We start from the raw sequence: 18217 nt of genomic DNA, 5'->3' as shown, positions 1-18217 counted from the left end.
ACTTTTGCACCAACCTAATACTAATCCCACCCACCTTCACTCATTAGTCTAGGGGACGATGAGTCTGCAGGTGAAGGGAGCTGCTTAGCAGTGGGGTTCTGGAGCTAGTAAAGGGGTGATGTTAGAACTCAGATTTAGGAACACCTCTCTTGCAATAAGATCTCTGTAAATTTGGCCATTTGCCAAATGTCAGGTCTTTGGTAGCCTCCTATTGTTAGAGCTAGACGAGGCCTAAAGGTCCCATGCCCCATCTGCCATCTACAGGTAGTGTTTTACAATAAAAGCAAGGCTCAGACCAAATTCTTCCAAACAAGCAATGATTTATTATCAAGATTACATGGTGGTTATACAGACCAGAAACTTCCCCTTCCTGTCTTGGCATAGAAGTAATACCCAAAGGCAGATTCAAAGACGTGCTAATGCCAGGACCAGCCCAGCCTCTATTGAAATCAGGTGACAAGGGAGGGATACAAAGAGGACCCAGAGAGCTCTGGTCACTGAAAACCACACTCCTGGCATTAGAGAGCTGGGCTTGCTACAATCTTCTACCTCCTCCATGTAGGAATGACAGCATCTGTACGATACTTCTCATATTTGAACTTCAGAATCAGTCATTTCTGCCAAAAAATAAGCAAAACTATAATATATTTTATGCGAATTAACACACTTTCTGATATTGATAAAAAATTTTTAAATGCCAATTAACTACTAAAGTCACTTTTCATGTGGGCTCTCCTTATGTTGAACACCTCTAGGTTATAAGGTGTATTTAACTTGCACCTGATCATCACAGTATGTACACTGATTTTAAAGTCAATTGCCACACAGATAATATAACAATTTCCATAAAGACAACTATTCTCTTCTCTCTTATCCTAGATATGGATTTGTAGCTACCAAACCCAAATGTGCAAAATGTCACTTGCTTCATTTCCTCTAAATCAGGCTATGTCTGACTCTAGCCCACATTCTACAGGAGCAAAATCAGCCTCAGCCGTCATTTGGTGTGCCTCCCTTTCATGACTCCCAAGGCCCACTGATACCCAGGAAATATGAGAAAGGTCTCTAATGTCCTGTCCATCACTAGTGGCTCTGGTGCCAGAACTGAGAGCTCTGTGTCTAGGACAGAATGTTCCCAGCCACTTCCCCAAAGTCTACCTCTTCCCTGTGCAATTAAGGACTCCACACCCATCTAGGCTTGGGAAAATTTGTTACGAATCCTACCTCTACTCTTCATTCTTTCCTTTTCCCTATCTGAATCATCTCCTAAACACACAGTTAATCATTGCTCAACTTTTTTTTTTTTTTTTTGAGATGGAGTCTCACTCTGTCACTCAGGCTGGAGTACAATGCCACTATCTTGGCTCACTGCAACTTCCGCCTCCTGGGTTCAAGCGATTCTCCTGCCTCAGCCTCCCAAGTAGCTAGGACTACAGATGCACACCACCATTGTATTTTTAGTAGAGACAAGGTTTCACCATGCTAGCTAGGCTGGTCTTGAACTCCTGACCTTGTGATCCACCTGCCTTAGCCTCCCAAAGTGCTAGGATTATAGGCGTGAGCCACCACGCCCGGCCCATAGTTCAGCATTTATATTATTATGACAATAAAAGTGCTATTTGGAGTGGAGGTATACAGTAAACCATGACTATTTCCCTTTTCTCTATAATATTTCATTTTCTTAGGAGTTAGTAATTGACTTTTGTTTGCTTGCTGTCTTAGTTTTGTAATTATCATTATTCCAACCCAGACTCTTAGCTATTTGCCTAAATCTCCCTCAAAACATTCCAGTGTATTATGTATTCTACCCATTTAATATGCCTGGACAATGTCTCCTGTAGCCTTCTCATATGATGCAATCTAGACGGGTGACCTCTCAACCTGTTGCAGAGTTATCATCTGGGATATTTTCCAGAACTTGGACTTTTCCCCTTTTGGTTCTGCATATATGTTCTTCCTTCCTCCTTTCTCTAACCTATGTCTTCCTTTTCTTGGTTTACCTCTTAGTTTGGTGGAACACATCCTCCAATAGCTTTCTAAGAAAAGGCAACCAAGAAATTTTTGGAGACCCATTGTGTCTGAAAATGCTTTTACTGTATCCTCTAACTTAATTAACAGTTTGGCTGAATATGGAATATTAGTTTAAATTTTTCCTTAACATTTTTGAAGACATATATTGATTGTCTTTTAACTTCAAGTGTGGCTGCTGAGAGGTCCAAAGTCTCTCTTTTTTGTTTATTTCATTTTAGGTTTTGGGGTACATGTAAAGAACATGCTAGATTGTTGCATAGGTATACACATGGCAGTGTGATTTGCTGCCTTCCTCCCCCTCACCCATATCTGGCATTTCTCCCCAAAGTCTCTTGATTCTTGATTTTAAACATGTGATTATTTTTTTAATTTGGAAATTTTTAAGAATCTTTTCACACTTAGTATTTTGAAATTTTATAAAGATATGTCTTAGGTTTATATTAATTTACTGTGCTGGATACTTCAATGAGCCTTTTCCATCTACACATTCTTTTTTTTTTTTTTTTTTTTTTTTTTTCAGTTTTGGGAAATTTTCTTGAATTATATTGTTGATTAATTCTTCTCTGTGTTTTCTCTCAGAAAATCCTATCATTTAAATACTAGACCTCCCTTTTAGACTGGACTTCAAATTCTTACTTATGTCTTCTATTTTATAGTAGAACTTTAAAAAATTTGAGTTCTGTCATTCTCTTTTTTTTTCTTTAAAAATGACTTTGCATTTCACTTACAATAAAACTTGTCATGGTCTATAAGGTCACAAAAGATCTGCTGTTGAAAATGTCTGAAACTTCTCCTCATACCATATTTGCCTTCTCTCACCTGTATTCCAATACCTTTCATCACTCAAGAATATTGCATATTCTATTTCCCCTTCTGGAAAAGGTCTTGTTCCAATTGTTTAACTGACCTTTTTCATATTGCAGATTTTGCAATATCATTTTTTAAGAAGCCTTCCATAACCTCATAAACAAAATATTCTTTCCAGTTATACTTTTCCTAGTACTCAGTTTTTTTTTCTTTAAAGTCTTTATTCTTTTAGTAAGTGTCTGTAAGTGGAAAACTCTTAGTTTTTCTCTGCATGGAAAGGTGCTAGTATAGCTGAATGGAATCCTGGCTCAGCAGTCATTTTCCTCCAGACTTTGGAAATATTATTTTCATTGATTGGCATTGGTTGTTATAAAAACAATATTCTCATTCCTCTTTAGATCATCTGCCATTTCTTTCTAGCAGCATTTTAGATTTTCTCTTGGTCTTCATATTATTTAGTTTCTTTAATTGTGTGTAGATAAACATATATTGTACTTCTTATGTGGGACTTCGTTTTGATCTCAGGACTTGGGTCTTTGTTCAGTGCTGTTTCATCCCACCATTCTCTTTTGGATATATTGCTCAAGGGCATGCTATGTTTTTTCTTCTAGAATTTGAGATAGATATGTGTTGGTGCGCCTCATTCTCTCCTCCATTTCTCCTCTCTTGTTATTTTTCTTTGCAGCACTTAGAGATTTTTCTTCAAAGAAGCCTTTCAGACCTCTTCTCTCATGAGTTGTATCTATTCTGCTGCTTCATTTACTGCATTTTTCATTCTTAGAATTTCTATTTGGATCTTTTTCAAAATTGCCAAGTCCTTTTTCAAAATCGCCAAGTCTTTTTCAAAATCTTTTCATAATATCTCATGGAGTCATGTCCTACTTACATCTCTTTGGAGATTTTAAATACTTTGAGTTGAAAGTCTCCAACAGGTTGCTGTAGTCTCACTAAAGTAGAGGTTGTAGCGGGCTTAATGGTAGCCCCAACGAAGGCATTCCATGTCCTAACCCCGGAACCTTGGGATAGTATACAACAAAAGAGAAAATATTTTCACCATACTTGGGAAAAGATGTGACTAAGGCAAGGATCTTGAAAATTGGATTTTATCTGAATTATTCAGGTGCAACCTAAATGCAATCACATGTATCCTTACAAGAAAAATGCAGCAAGCATTTTGAGATACATTGAGGAGAGTGTGATGTAAAGACAGAGGCAGAGATTAGAGTGATGTTACTATACACAAAGGAATACCTGGAGCCATTGGAAGCTGGAAGAGGCAATGAATGAACTCTCCCCTAGAGCTTCAGAGGGAGTGTAGTCCTGTCAATACCTTGATTTCAAACTTCTGTTATTTTAAGCCATCCAGTTTGTGGTTCTTTGTTATAGCGGTCACAAAAATCTAATATGGCCACGAATTATCCAATTTTTAAATCTGACTAGTCTCACCTTCAGGTTTTGTCATTTCTGTTTTTTTGGTGTATCTTCGGTAAGAATTGTTTTTTTCCCAGAAATCTTGTCTATACCTTGAATTGTGGAGTTGTCCCAGGTGACAGTTTACCGTTTTTTCCCTCCCAGGGAGCTCCAGGTTTGAATCATTCCCGGTGTGTTTGACTGTTGTATCAGCACAGAACCACACAACACAGAGTAGTGTGAATTTGGCCTTCACCCATTCGCAGTGTAGTGTGAGGTTTCTGATCTCTCAAGGGTGACCGTATTTCCACACTGTAGTGAATTCTTATCATTTTATGTTGCCTTGACATCCATTTTGAATACAAGTTTTAACTTTCTCAGGGCTCAGCCACCCTTGACATAGTTTCCAGTTCTACACAAAACCCAAATTGCTCAAGCTGGTGGACAGAAATAATAATTCAGAAGCACCTCTCTTATCTGGAAGACTGGGCTCCCTGCTTTCCCACAGCTTCCTTTAAATGGAGCAGTTGCCCATGAATTTAAAGTACTTCACTCCCTATTACCCTGGGTGTGCTGCTAGTTCTAGATGTGCTGTCTCTCTGCCGGACTCCTCATTCCTGGGTTGATTGCAAGACCCAGGGATGGAGGACTGCTCTCCTGAATGAGTATGCCCTGCTTGCCCAGGATGTGTAAATAACTCTCTGAACTTGTTTTCTGTTGTACTGGGTATTGAATGTGCACCTTCCATCTGAAAAACCTGGAGCTGCCCTAGGCTGGCCTTTCCCCCGGGTACCAGCAGGAACACAGGGTCAGCCTCCCAGCGCTAGAGCCACGGTCAGGCAGGTATAAAGTGAACATGGGTCAGATAAGAGCCACAAAAGCATCTGACAGTAGAAACAAGTTTTCTTTGTGAGGGAACCCTGGTGATCGTTTGGAAAACTAGATACAAGGCTGTTCACCAGATAAAAGAAGTATCCCTTAAAGGCACTGTAAATGCCATATCCAGCTCCCCTTCATTTTCCATTTAGGTGAAGTGGCTAGCTTCTCTGGTACTGGAACCCCAATTTAGCTGAAGGCTCTCAAAACACAGTCATAGATCAGGGAGGCCATCATACTTCTTACTAACTTCCTGAGCAGGTGAACAAAGTTTTCATAGTCTATCCTCATTGACATGGCACCTTGACTTTATATAAGAATCCCAGTCTTGACACCTAATCCATGAGCTATCTATGACTCCAGCCACAAAACTGTCTGTCTACTCTTAAGATCCCTTTGGGTCACAAGGATTTGTCTCTAAGATTTTAATTTGGGTTTTAGTTTCATTTGGCGTGTGGAGGTTTTTCTTCTTTTAAAATTTTTGTTGTTATGTTTTATCAAGCATATGTATGTGTTAATAGCAAGATGCAAGACTTACATACCTCTTCCGTCTTTTGTTTTCCCAGGGAATCTCAAAGCTTCTTTCTCCAATTTGAAGTGAGGATTCCCTTCACATAGTCTTATTTTTCTGGCAAGGTGAATATTAAAACTGTTCTGAGTTTTCACTGTGGATCAGATCACTTGGGCCAATTTGAAAGATACAGAACCCAATGTTTTACCCTGAAAAAGTTAGTTTCTATTATAGGGTGGACCAAGGTAAAGGTATTTTCTGCAATGTCTTTAGGTGTTTCCACTGTGCAGCCACAGTAGAAAAATATTTTCCTAAGAGATAATAAGGCTCAGCCCCAGAATTCCAACCATCAAAACAGAAAAACATCGTGCTGGACCTAGGAATTGACTCAACAGAGAATGGGCCAACCAGAGAAGGGCCTAGAACCTTAGTTCAAGAATGCTACATAGACCACAGGATAGATCCGAGAAGCAGGTCATCAAGTATCCAAAGAGTTGAGTAGTGAATCACATGTTCTCACAGGAAGTAAATTTCCTGCAAAGCTCCATCATAACCTGTTATGGTCCAGTGCTTAAGGCATTCAATCAATCAATCCTCATCACCGAGAAAGCTGGAACTCCAGCTCTCCATTATGCCAGAAGAACAGTTGGTAGTTCTCCAGCCATCAATTCTGATGGGGCTTATCCTGCTGCTGCTTGCTGTAACATGCAAGCCTTGGACCCAGCCTGTGATCATGAAAACTGAGCTGGCAGGATCCAGCTGGAGTTGAAGTCCTGACATAATACTATTAAATCCTAGCCCCTGATCGCTGCAGGGCAGGGGTCAGTACTTCCTTAATCATGCAGCAGAAAAGTCCCATAGTTCCAAAGTCAGGGTCCCACTTCAAGAGTCTAAATTCAGTTCTATAAGATTGCTGTGTGCAATCTCAGAGAGTCATGGACGGCAGGGTACACACACGTACCAGCTTCTAATCCGGTGCCCATGAGCTTTTCCTCTAATTATACTACTTCATGATCAGCCCAGCAGATCTGTCACATATGCTATCTAGGCTTCTCTCCTTGCTTACATGAAGATATTGTATTTTTTACTTATTAATTTTTATTACTGTTTCTTACATGCAGAAAGTAACCTTCATTCAGGCAGATATTGCTTTTGGTTCACTGTCTAGAATGGCTCCTAACACACAGATGGTACTCAATATTTTTGAATGAGTGAAATGAATGAATGGGTGGATGAATGAATAGATGAAAATTAAGGAGCTTAAGATAAGAAGTTAAGAACCTAGGCAGGTAGTTATGGTAGACTGATGTCTCCAATATGCATAGAAAAGGAGGTTTAGCCTTAGGCAAGTCATCCTAACCTTCTTAAGATTTACATTCCTCATGCATAAGCTACATAATAGAGGCTTTGATTTCTAGATTAAAATGAGCTAATGCATCATTTGAAAACATAAAAAAATGTATTATAAATGACTTCAAATGCTTCCATATGTAAACACGGCCACTTTCTTTCTGACTCACTTAGGAGATCCAAGGCAAACCTCCAGAAAAAGCAAGGTTACCATGAGTCAAAACAAAAAAAGCTGGGTGTTTCTTTTCAAGTGGACAATTGAGTTACCCTGGTTGTTTCTGTTTAAAAAAGAATTCATTATCTTCAGAATTAAGAGATTGAGAGTTCCTTAGAGAGCACTCTCCCCCATACTTACTGGAAATGAGGTAATGACCAAATAAAAAAGCATAAAAATATTTGACATCTTTAAGATGATCGTTATTTTGCTTAATTCAACTTAACCAGGGAACTTTCCTATAGTGGACTTTCAAAAAGCACTTTGCAAAATTAACGCTTTCTTAGTCTGGGGACAGAACGGTTTTGCAGACAAATAGAGTCCTTTCTGTCTTTGGGTTTAATAAAGGTTGAGATGTTGGGGTGTGGATGGAGGAGGTGAATGGGTCAGCATGGCTTCCTTGGGACTCGCATAGCATCACCGAACATTAGAGTTGGAAGGGTCGTAAAAGGTAATCTGTGGCTACCCTTGCTTGGGGTCCAGCCCTAGTGAAAGGAAATTTATTTGAACTTCTCCCCTGCAACCCCAGTCCATTTGCATTTTGCAAAGCTTTCTTAGCAAGAACTTCCTGGTGCTGAACCAACATCTGCGTCCTCGGAACTACTGCCCATGGGCTCAGATCTCCTGGGAGTGCACAAAATAACTCTTATTCATTATTACTTGGCATCCCTTTATGACTCCCTTGTGCTCTTCCTCCCACATCCATCCCCCCACTGAAAACTCTGTATGGCTTGCCAAATACCCAAAAGAAAGGGCAAGGAACCAAGCTCTGCCTGGTAACACTAACATCCAGCCCATGATTCTTAGTTACTCTTGAGGGCATTAGCTCATTTTCCTTCACCTGTTCTCCAGGCTTCATCTCATTCTTGGCAAAAGGGGAAAATAACTTTTTTTTTTTAAATATTATTGAGATGAAGTCTTGCTCAGTTGCCAGGCTGGAATGCAATGGCGCAATCTTGGCTCATTGCAACCTCCGCCTCCCAGGCTCAAGCGACTCTCCCGCCTCAGCCTCCTGAGTAGCTGGGATTACAGGCATGTGCCACCACACCCCGCTAATTTTTGTATTTTTAGTAGAGGCGGGGTCTCACCATGTTGCCCAGGCTGGTCTGGAACTCCTGACCTCAGGTGATCCACCCACCTCAGCTTCCCAAAGTGCTGGGATTACAGGCACAAGCCACTGTGCCCAGCCGGGAAATCAAAGGGATCAAAGGGATCAGAGAAGTTAAAGTCAGGTGTGTCTCCTCTTCTCTAGGAAAATAAAATCTCTCAGTGTTGTCAACATGACAAATAGAGCACCTCATAGTCCTTGTATTTGAGGTCCGTCTGAAATCTCCCTGGGTGCTGTGAAGAACCAGTAAAATGAGGGAATATGGGTGATCCACGCGATAGCAAGCTTTGCCATCCCTAATGAGAGAGAAAAAAAAAATCGGCGAAAGGCATTGCTTATTTGCCTGCTCAGCCAAGGATTGGGCGGGAGGGTGCCGTTTGTTAACCTAAAGATAGCCTTAATTTTATTTGTTTTTCCTAGGGAACATCTGCTTGTACAATGATTAGGCTTTGGCATTCATTAACACAGGAAGTAAAATGTCTGAAGTTTGAGCCACCGGGAGTGTTCAACAACAAAATAAGACAGACACTCGTGGGAGAGATTTGAGTGCATTTTTCACACTGTGCAAAGGTTCATCCTAGAAAAACATGTAGTATACAAAGGATGCAGTCATTGAGAATGTGGTTTTCTGTAGCAATAGGAGGTCACTTTCCCTAGAACTGTGGGCACGGGATGGATGATGAGGGACGTTGACCATGTGCATGCGCCATGTGAATGAATGCCGAATGAGGGCTGGCGGCAGCAACATCTCAAAAAATACTTTCTGAATAAATGAATAAATTTCTCAGGCACACAGTGAAAAGAATGCAGTACATTCTGTGCACTCCTTCTACATTCCAGAGTGCATTTACATATATTATGGTATTTTCCTTCCTAACCTTCCTATGAGGACTAGAGCACCCCCCTCACCCCCAGCCCCTCACCCAGCTTCCGCTTTTTACAAATAAGTTTCTGGTCCTTGTCCTATGAGTTAGTGCTGGAACTAAGGTGAGTTTCTTAATTCTTGATAGAATTCCAGGACATGCAACCATTTGGCTGATGACTTTAAGAAAAACTCTATTGTTAGTTCTCATTTGTGGTATCAGAATACAGTGTCAATACAGCCTGAATGCCCTGCCCCCTTCCACCCTCATCTCTTGGTTAAAAAGAAAAAAGTGGTGCTATCAAAAATTGGATTTTTGAGCACGTTAAGGATTATAGGACAACTGTGACAAAAAGGAAAATCATATCATTTAAAAGTCAGTTATTCCATTTCCCAATCTCCTCTTCTAGACTTGCAGCAATAGGTATTTGAGTAGACATTTGAAAAAGTGTAAATCACAGCAATCAATTGAAATTTTCTTGTTAATGAAATGAGAGAATTGAACGCCTCCACAAAGAAGTGATGTGGCATTATCCCTCTGAGGAGAAAGTGGAAATAGACTTCAGACTCCAAGGATGCGGGAATTTCTAGATTCCACTTAAGAGATCAGTCCCAAAGAACAAGGCAGAGAATGAAAAGGAATCTGGGAAAGCTGTCAGCAGCTCCCCACTCTATCCCCCATGTGGGTCCCCACACCCTCCTCAGTCTTGGAGCTGCACTAGCTCAACCCTGTCAGGTTACGCATAAGGAAGCTGAGGCAGAGAAAGCTCATGAGCAGTGCTGTAGCTGTCTGAGTCAGGGCTGAGCCTCATCCACAGGCTTCTTAACTTCCAGAGCCCCTACAGCTGTGGGCTCTAACTCTCTATTTCACTGACTCCCTGCAGCTGAAGCAGCCATTTTAATCACTGGGGCTTTGTGTGTGTGTGTGTGTGTGTGTGTGTGTGTCCACAAGCATGCCCTATTTTGTCATCTAACCCCTCCCACAAAACAGAGTTCGATACCTATAGTCAAGCACCATAAAGGTGTGCATTAACATTTCAATGTCTACAAAATAAAATTAAAGGCTTTCTCCTAGCCTTGCTGTGTCTCAACAGTAAGGATGGAAAACCAAACTACATTGCTTCCTAAATTGCAGTGGTCCCCACCATTTCTAGATTCCACTTTAGAGATCAGTCCCAAAGAACAAGGCAGAGGATGAAAAGGAATCTGAGAAAGCTGTCAGCTGCTCCCCACTCTATCCCCCATGTGGGTCCCCACCCCTCTCCTCAGCCTCAGCCTTGGCTTTTGGAGCCCGCTGCCCTCTTGGGACACCGTCCTCCCTCCATCGTCCTACCTACTGGCTCCGCATCCCTCTCACGTCTTTTTAAAGAGATATTTTGGGAAGCAGCACACGCACATCCAGACACCAATTACTCAATCTCCCAGCAAGTATGGAGATGATGGAAGTATAGCCCTCCGATCTCCTAGCAACAGCATGGGGGAGGCTGCAGCGAGAGCTCGTTGCCCAGCACCACCCTGCGTCGAAGGCATTTGCGCATTTCACTTTTGTTGTCTTTGACGGCCATTTCTAAAACGGGCCGGCTGTGTATTCTTGGGGGGATTTTAGGCACTTAAGTTATTCTTTTAAAAGATCTCTGCTGACATCCACAGGTCCTATAATTAACATCTCAAGCCTTCACAGACCGGAAGTGTTCCGTCACTCCTAAAAATACAGAGCCCCCTCTGGGTCTTCCTCCAGCAGTTTATTAGGGATTTGTCTGGACTGTCCCCTCCTTCCTCCACGCTGCCCTCGCTTGCCTTTACACATATTCACCCCAGGTGTGGACACTCAAGTACTCTTTGCTTTATTATTATTTTTTTCTCCAATTTGTGAACTCGGCCCTATTAAAAAAAATTGAGATTACAGTCACTGGATATCTTAGTTTGCTTTTTATCCTAAAAAGACTCCCCGGCTATGCTCCATACCTGTTGTCCCGCTGCCTCTCTAATCTCCAGCTCTGCTTCCCCTGCCCACCTCCCACAGCAAATGTGTTACTGACAAGAGGAATGTTTGACAAACTGGAGTAAGAATTGATTAAATGAGGGAGGGAGGTGAGAGCCAGCGTGATAGCTGACTTCCCTCCCTGGAAATACTCAGAATCTCGGGGGACAAGGCTGTTGAGTACAAAGGTAGTCCTTTCTGTAGTTTATAGCAGAGGGGGATATTTGAGTTAAGAGAAATAGAGAATCAGAGGGAAGTGTGGGATTTCCATTATCAATAAAAGAAAATTAAAGGGCGAGAGACTTGAGGACAGCTGCATCTGCTCTAAATCCAAGACCCACATCTGCTATTTCTGACCTAGGGACCCCTCAACTTTGGGAACCCTTGAGAAGCTCACACCTTCTGGCTCAGGCTTGAAGGCAAGGGAGAATAAATGGAAACACAGGATTGAAGTGCTCTTGAGGAAAACGTGGGGTGCCAAGGATCAGGAGGGAAAACTGAATACTTTGTTGCAAGAGCATTGATTGGAAAGAACAAGCGAAGGCATTAAGCCTACCCCAAGTTAACAACTGTCTCTCCGCTGTTGGGTGTAAGAAACAGTGTCTCCAATGAGAAGGTTTGACTCCAAAATAATCTTCCAGATTTTATTTCAGCCAAGCAATAGGTTGTTTCTTCAATAAACAAGGAATTCTTCTATGTTTTCTCTTCTGCCTGTCTGTGCCCTGGTTTGCTCTTCCTTGGGCCAAGAGGTTTGCAAGATGATGTTAATTCCACCAGCCTCCTCTGTGGGACTTGCGGCTTACCACATAGAGCTTTGACAGCCTTTTCCCTCTCCTCCTTCTGAGGAGGCTCCTGGTAGGTAGTGACCATCTTGCTTCTAGATGGAATTCAAGCGTGAACTATTTGGGTGATGAAGCCATAAGTTAGGCCTAAAACTTGACTGGATAAGGAGAATAGCAATTCTCATCACCCTGGCTCTGAATTGCAGGACAAGGTCTATGGAGGGGCCCACAGCCACGCATGAGCACATGAACTCTGGTTTGCTCCTGGGCCTGATTCAGGTCCTAAAATAAGCCTGGACTAAGAGGCTGAAGGATTTCTAAAAGGAGAATAAAGGTTGAGGAAGAGATGAAAAAGGCAGAGTAGCGCCTGGTCACTGCTTGTGCTTAATAGTACTCTTCAGAAGTGAGAAATTGGGTAGAAGTGATAAATCTGTTTCTCCCATCCAAGTTCTAACCAGGCCTGACCCTGCTTAACTTCCGAGATCAGATGAGATCAGGCGTGTTCAGGGTGGTATGGCCATAGATGATAAATCTGTTTCTAGGCAAAATTCTAAAGAAATTGTCATGGGGAAAGGAACTTTGGTCTTACAGGCTTCCTTCTAGTATTCTCAGTCTTTATGCACGTGGACTATAGAAAACCCACATAGCTTAGATATCTACTCCCATTGGGAACACTGGGACCTGCTAATTCTACAGAGAAGGGTGGATTGATCAGAACCCCTCTCTAGTTCCTTGGGCACCAGCTTTAATAGGCGCACAAGGTAAGAGCTTAAGGACCCTCCTTGTTTACATCAAGTTTATAAATGTGAATCCAATTTTATAGTTGGGAAAGAGATAGTTTGGGGAACCCTCTCAGCTAGGATAAAGGAAAAGCCAGGGTTATATCTCATGTCTATGAATTCAAGATCAGACATCTGAAGTTACCCTAGCTTCCTGAAGGCTGAAAACCAGCTTCTCTGCCTAAAGCTATGAGCTCAACCTAAAGGCCAAAATGGAACCAAAGACTGAGCCACAGATGTTGCTGAGGGTATCTAAGAGACTGTGAAAACAGAATTTCTTCCACCCTTTTGCTCAGGACTACTTCCACATCTAATAAATCTTATGAATGGCCACTTATTCTTCCCAACTTCATGGAGAGATATACCCAGGAGTAAAGCACGATCTCCAAATGGTTATTTCTGAGTCTACTGAGGTTGATGATTTTGTTGCTTAACTGAAGTTCTGCATGTTCAAGTTCTGCTCTGACACAGGCCTTTGTCAGGAGCCCAGTTACCATGGCAGTGCCTCCAAAATAGAACAAGCCCAACACGCATCAATAGAGGGTACAATAAATAGAATAAGCACTACTTACAATGCGTTATTTGGCTTCTGCTGGGTAGTCATTTGTGCAGAGTTGAAAATAACTACAGCTCCCCCCTTCATTTAATTAAAGGAAAACAATTCCACAAATCGGAAATGTGTAGTGTTTATATCAGAGAGGATCTCGAGTTGCTGCGTGTGATCAAGAGGCCAGGATCATGGGTAAATTTACTAGAGTAAAGTTAATGTATTAAAGCAATGGATATTCAGAGAATCACTCCAAAGCACTCTTTCTTACAACCCACCTTATAATGTGATTTGGTTTGAGGCACCAGCTACGTATTAATGAAGAATAGCACCTAAGAAATGTAACAACACATTTTCCCAATAGTAGAATGAGCATATCTCTCTTTTTGTCCATGGCCATCCTGGTTTCCCTCTGTTGTCCCATGACACCCTCAAGTGGTATGCTTTGGATCGAAAATTCCTTAGGCATACTGATTATAGGTAACCCCAGGGTTTAGAAGGCTGGTGGGGAACTGCACTGAAAAAAAAAACAGTCTAAAATCCCCTCTGAGAAAGATGACACTCATGTTTATGATAGATATTTCAATGAATATTTCATAGCTTGGGCTGTTTCTAGGTAAATTCATATCTCAGGGCCTCCAGTCTCCCATGTTCTCTGAGTGGACCTCCACCTTACATAGAGCAAACAGCTTGACTCAGAGAAGAATGCACTGCCTTTGGAATAAGACAGGTCTGGGGTCTAGAAACAACTATGCCTCTTACTCTGTGAAAGTCTGTTAGCCTTGGTCTTATACATTACATGCCTAAAACTGAGGTTAACATTCTACTTTAATTGGTTTGCTGTGAAAACTGAATAATGCTGTGTGTAGGTACAAGTGCCTAACACAATGTCTGGTCTATGGTAAGAATTGGTTATCTGTGTCTGATTTGTTTGTTGTTTCTACAACAGCTGTGGCTGGCATGGTAGACTGAACAGACATGACCTTTGGGATCTGTCGGAACTATAAGTGCTAGATCCCTGAACAAGCCAATTAACCCCTGAGGCTCCCCGCCTCAAATCTTAAAAAGTAGACACCATCCAACATCTCACAAGGTGCCATGGGAAATGACAGCAATGACAAATGTAAGTCACCAAGCATAGACTCTGCCATTTAGTAGACACTTGTCGCATTTAGGCTTCCTGGGATGCAGACACTAGGATGGAGAACCGAATGTAGGACGTTTATTAAGTATGAGATCAATACTTGTGTAAGGAAAGAAAGGGAAGCAGGATTGGTCAAAAAAGGAATTAAACTGCAATATAGGTCTTAGAACAGTCTCAACCTGCCCCAAAAGGGAGCTCTGGCACCACGATAGCATTTCAGCATTCTCTAAGTTCAGCCAAGATAGCCAGGCCTTTAGATTCCCGCATCTGTTAGTCACTGAATGCAAGCTGCCCCAGAAAGGTGCATGAACTTGACTAGGGTGGCTTTCTGTAGCTGAAGGAGTCTGTGAAGGTGCTGACAAGCTTTAGACTGTCTGCTACACTTCCAGGAGCCAAATTGACCATTCCTACAATGAAGAAGTATTTGGAGGGCACATCTCTGTGCCCACCACAGTCCACTCCTCTCACTACTTAGAGCTACTTCCTTGTTATATACAGAGAATAGCTTGCCACAAGTCCAGTGGGCTTCTCTTCCTGAGAAAAACTCAGAAGAGAAAGATTTGTTGGTCAAATTACAGTCCCTGCCCCTGCAAGTGGTCTTAGTGACATAATGGTATGATTATCTTCTTTCTCCGTTATCTTTTCTAGACTTCCTTCCCTCCAGTTACCACCTCTGCTGATTTTCTTTTTCTTTTTTTTACTTTTTATTTTTTGAGACTGAGTTTTACTCTGTCACCCAGGCTGGAGTGTGGTGGCACAGTCTCGGCTCACTGCAGCCTCTCCACCCAGTTCAAATGATTCTTCTGCCTCAGCCTCCCGAGCAGCTGGGATTACAGGCACTCACCACCACACCATGCTAATTTTTGTATTTTTAGTAGAAATAGGTTTTCGCCATGTTGTCCAGGATGTTCTTGAAGTCCTGGCCTCAGTGATCCTCCTGCCTCAGCCTCCCAAAGTGTTGGAATTTACAGGCCTGAGGCACTGTGCCTGACTGTCTGCTGGTTTTAATAGTTTACCTGGTATAGTGACATAGACTCACATGCCGGAGCCCCTCCTTATCCATGCCCTTCTCAGGATGCACTTGTTTATTTACCATCAAAACGTGTCAAAGAAGTATCAACAAGCAACCAATAGATCAACGGGGTGCTAAACAAATTCTGACCCATTGAATAAGAGCAGCCCACTTCCTCCTGAGGATCATAACACTAATAATCTCAAAGGAGATTATTCTCTAGCTGTAAGACTTAATGTTTCTCCTGTTGCATTTTGGACTAATTTGGGACCTGGTCATCCTGTTTTCTTGCCTATTTCTGCCTTTTTGGAATGTGACTATCTATCCTACACTTATTCCACCATTGTATTTTGGAAGTAGGTAACTTGTTTAATTTCACAGGCTCACAGCTGGAGGGGAATTTGCCTTAGGATGAACTGTGCCTGGAGTCCTACCCATACCTGTTTATTATAAATTAGCCAGTCTGTGGTATTCTGTTGTAGCGGTACAAAACTGACTAAGATGGTACGTTTGGCATGTCTTCAGGAATGGATGTCCTCTGAAGGGCATTAACATGTATCAGTTAACAAATTATTGCTTTTCAGTTTCAAATCCATTCTTTTTAAAATAAGCTTTTGTTTTAGAGAAGATTTAGACATACAGAATGATTGTGAAAGCAGTATAGAGAATTTCCATATACCCCTCACTCAGTTTTCCCTATTACTAACATCTTACATTAGTATAGTACATTTGTCACAATCAATGAATCAATATTGATACATTATTATTAACTAAAGTCTGTACTTTATTCAAACTTCACTGTTTTTTTCCTAACATATTTTATTATTTTTTTTTTGAGACTGAGTCTCACTCTATTGCCCAGGCTGGAGTACAGTGATATGGTCTCGGCTCATTGCAACCTCCGCCTCCTGGGTTTAAGTGATTCTTCTGCTTCACCCTTCCTCGTAGCTTGGACTACCGGCATGCCTCACCACACCCAGCTAATTTTTGTATTTTTAGTAGAGATGGGGTTTCACCATGTTGACCAGGCTAGCCTTGAACTCCTGACCTCAAGTGATCCACCTGCCTCAGCCTCCCAAAGTGCTGGGATTACAGGCATGAGCCACTGTACCCAACCTCCCCCAAATTTCTGAATGTCTTCATAGACCTTACCAAATAACATCCTCCATAACATCATCAGTAAACTTTTTAACAATTTTCTGGCCACTTTGTTCCAGGACTTGTGTTAACTTCTATGACTAGTCGTGGCCTCCGTTATTAGTAAGAAGAGAGTGACCCAGCTCCACACCCCCTTGCACCTGCTTTCCCACAGCATGCTTGTTACCAGCGGTCATAGAGATCAGCATGCAGGATATTTACAAGGACGTATTTGGAGTCAACAGCTGGTGAAGGGAAGATAAAGAAGCAATTTCGTCAGAGGGTGAGGTCAAGCTACCCACAGGCCCCAAAACAATCTCAGTGAATCCCACAGAAACTTGAAGCTATGGTGGCTTTTCATGGTTGCCTTGGGTTGGTCTGAGGTGGCCAGGCTTTTGTATTACCACCAGTTTTATGTTAATCAGACATGAATGTGGGCCACCACAGGCGGAGTTATAACTTTGGGTGACCTCAGATGAGGACCATCTACTTGACCAGCTATCTGTCCTCAGTGTTCTTAGCAGGTAGGGCAAGAATTCTTTCATTGAAAGGATACTTGCATTACATATCACAGTGTCCATCACAATAATTAGTGAATTTCATTTCTTTCCTTCTTCTTTATATGAAAAACCAGATATAGTAAGAAAAACATGCATAGCTCCTATTTAACATACTGGAAATTCTGGGCAGTGGGTAAAAATAGACTATTGTAGTAAAAACCTCCAGAACCCAGGATAGGTAAACTAGGTAATATCTTCTATATTCTGAGTGATACAGAAAAGTTTTATGCCTTAAAACCTCTATTCCAATTAGTTTTAATCTATTTCCATTTCCTCTCTTCTCATACTCTAAGAAAGAAAAAAAATAGTAGTTATAAAACTTATACATGTAGTCATCAAAGGCAAAGTGTCCCAGCAAAATTCTTGATGCTGAAGACCACTTTCCCCAGGAAAGAAAGCCTAAAAGCTAAAATAACAGCCAGATGAGGATGCTTAAAATCTGTTTTAGAAATATCCTCAAAGAAAACCTAAAGGGATAAGACAGTTAAAGTGCCCCACTGTGTACAGGTTGAGGTGGGTGGTGAATGGGGTCAGGATTTTGTTTCCTGAACCAAGAAACATGAGTATACCTAGAATGTAGACTCTAAGGCATTCCTCCTGCATGCGTGTTCACATCCAGAGGGACTGTGGCACCAGCTAATCCCAGATCATCTCTTACCAAAGAAGCTACACCTAAGGTGTCCTTGGAAGATCTGGACACTGCCCACCTTCAGAGGAGATGGGGAGACATCAGGAGGAAGTGAATTTGTTCCACTGCTGCAAAAATATGCCCAGCTCCTATGAGTTAGTGTGTTGATTTTGCGTGTCCTCCTCCAATTTCATTATGATATTCGTTTTTTTCACTGTCTAAAATTCTGTAATTTGATGCAGATACTCAGCCTCTGAGTGACAGAGGCTTGCTTTTAAGAGAGGGAGGTCCCCAATACTGTGATTCCCTGTTTGTTTATTTTCCTCCGGTGGGAAGAGATGAAAAATACCTGCCACCATGACAGTTAAAAGTCAGAAGTTAGAGCCAGGACAGCAGGTCGGATGGCAGAAACACAGGCAGAGGGAGGACAGTGTGAGGTATGCAAAGTTATGTTCCCTTTTTCTATTCACTCTTTTTA

At 41.8% G+C, this 18217-nt stretch overlaps 1 long non-coding RNA gene across 1 annotated transcript; it reads right to left on the bottom strand.

The window, feature by feature from the left end:
• Nucleotides 1-300: 300 nt before the first annotated feature.
• LOC116559741 lies at nt 301-10661 on the bottom strand. The gene is made up of 3 exons (XR_004272598.1): nt 10503-10661; nt 5667-5752; nt 301-617 (listed from the first exon to the last, which is right to left on the bottom strand). It is a non-coding gene; the product is annotated as an uncharacterized LOC116559741 (long non-coding RNA).
• Nucleotides 10662-18217: the final 7556 nt, after the last annotated feature.

Source organism: Sapajus apella, unplaced genomic scaffold, assembly GCF_009761245.1.
Source record: "Sapajus apella isolate SASKATOON/1434 unplaced genomic scaffold, GSC_monkey_1.0 scaffold24, whole genome shotgun sequence".
NCBI classification, from domain to species: domain Eukaryota; kingdom Metazoa; phylum Chordata; class Mammalia; order Primates; family Cebidae; genus Sapajus; species Sapajus apella.
Note: the sequence above shows the minus strand (reverse complement) of the source record. Positions and strands in the feature narration are given on the sequence as shown.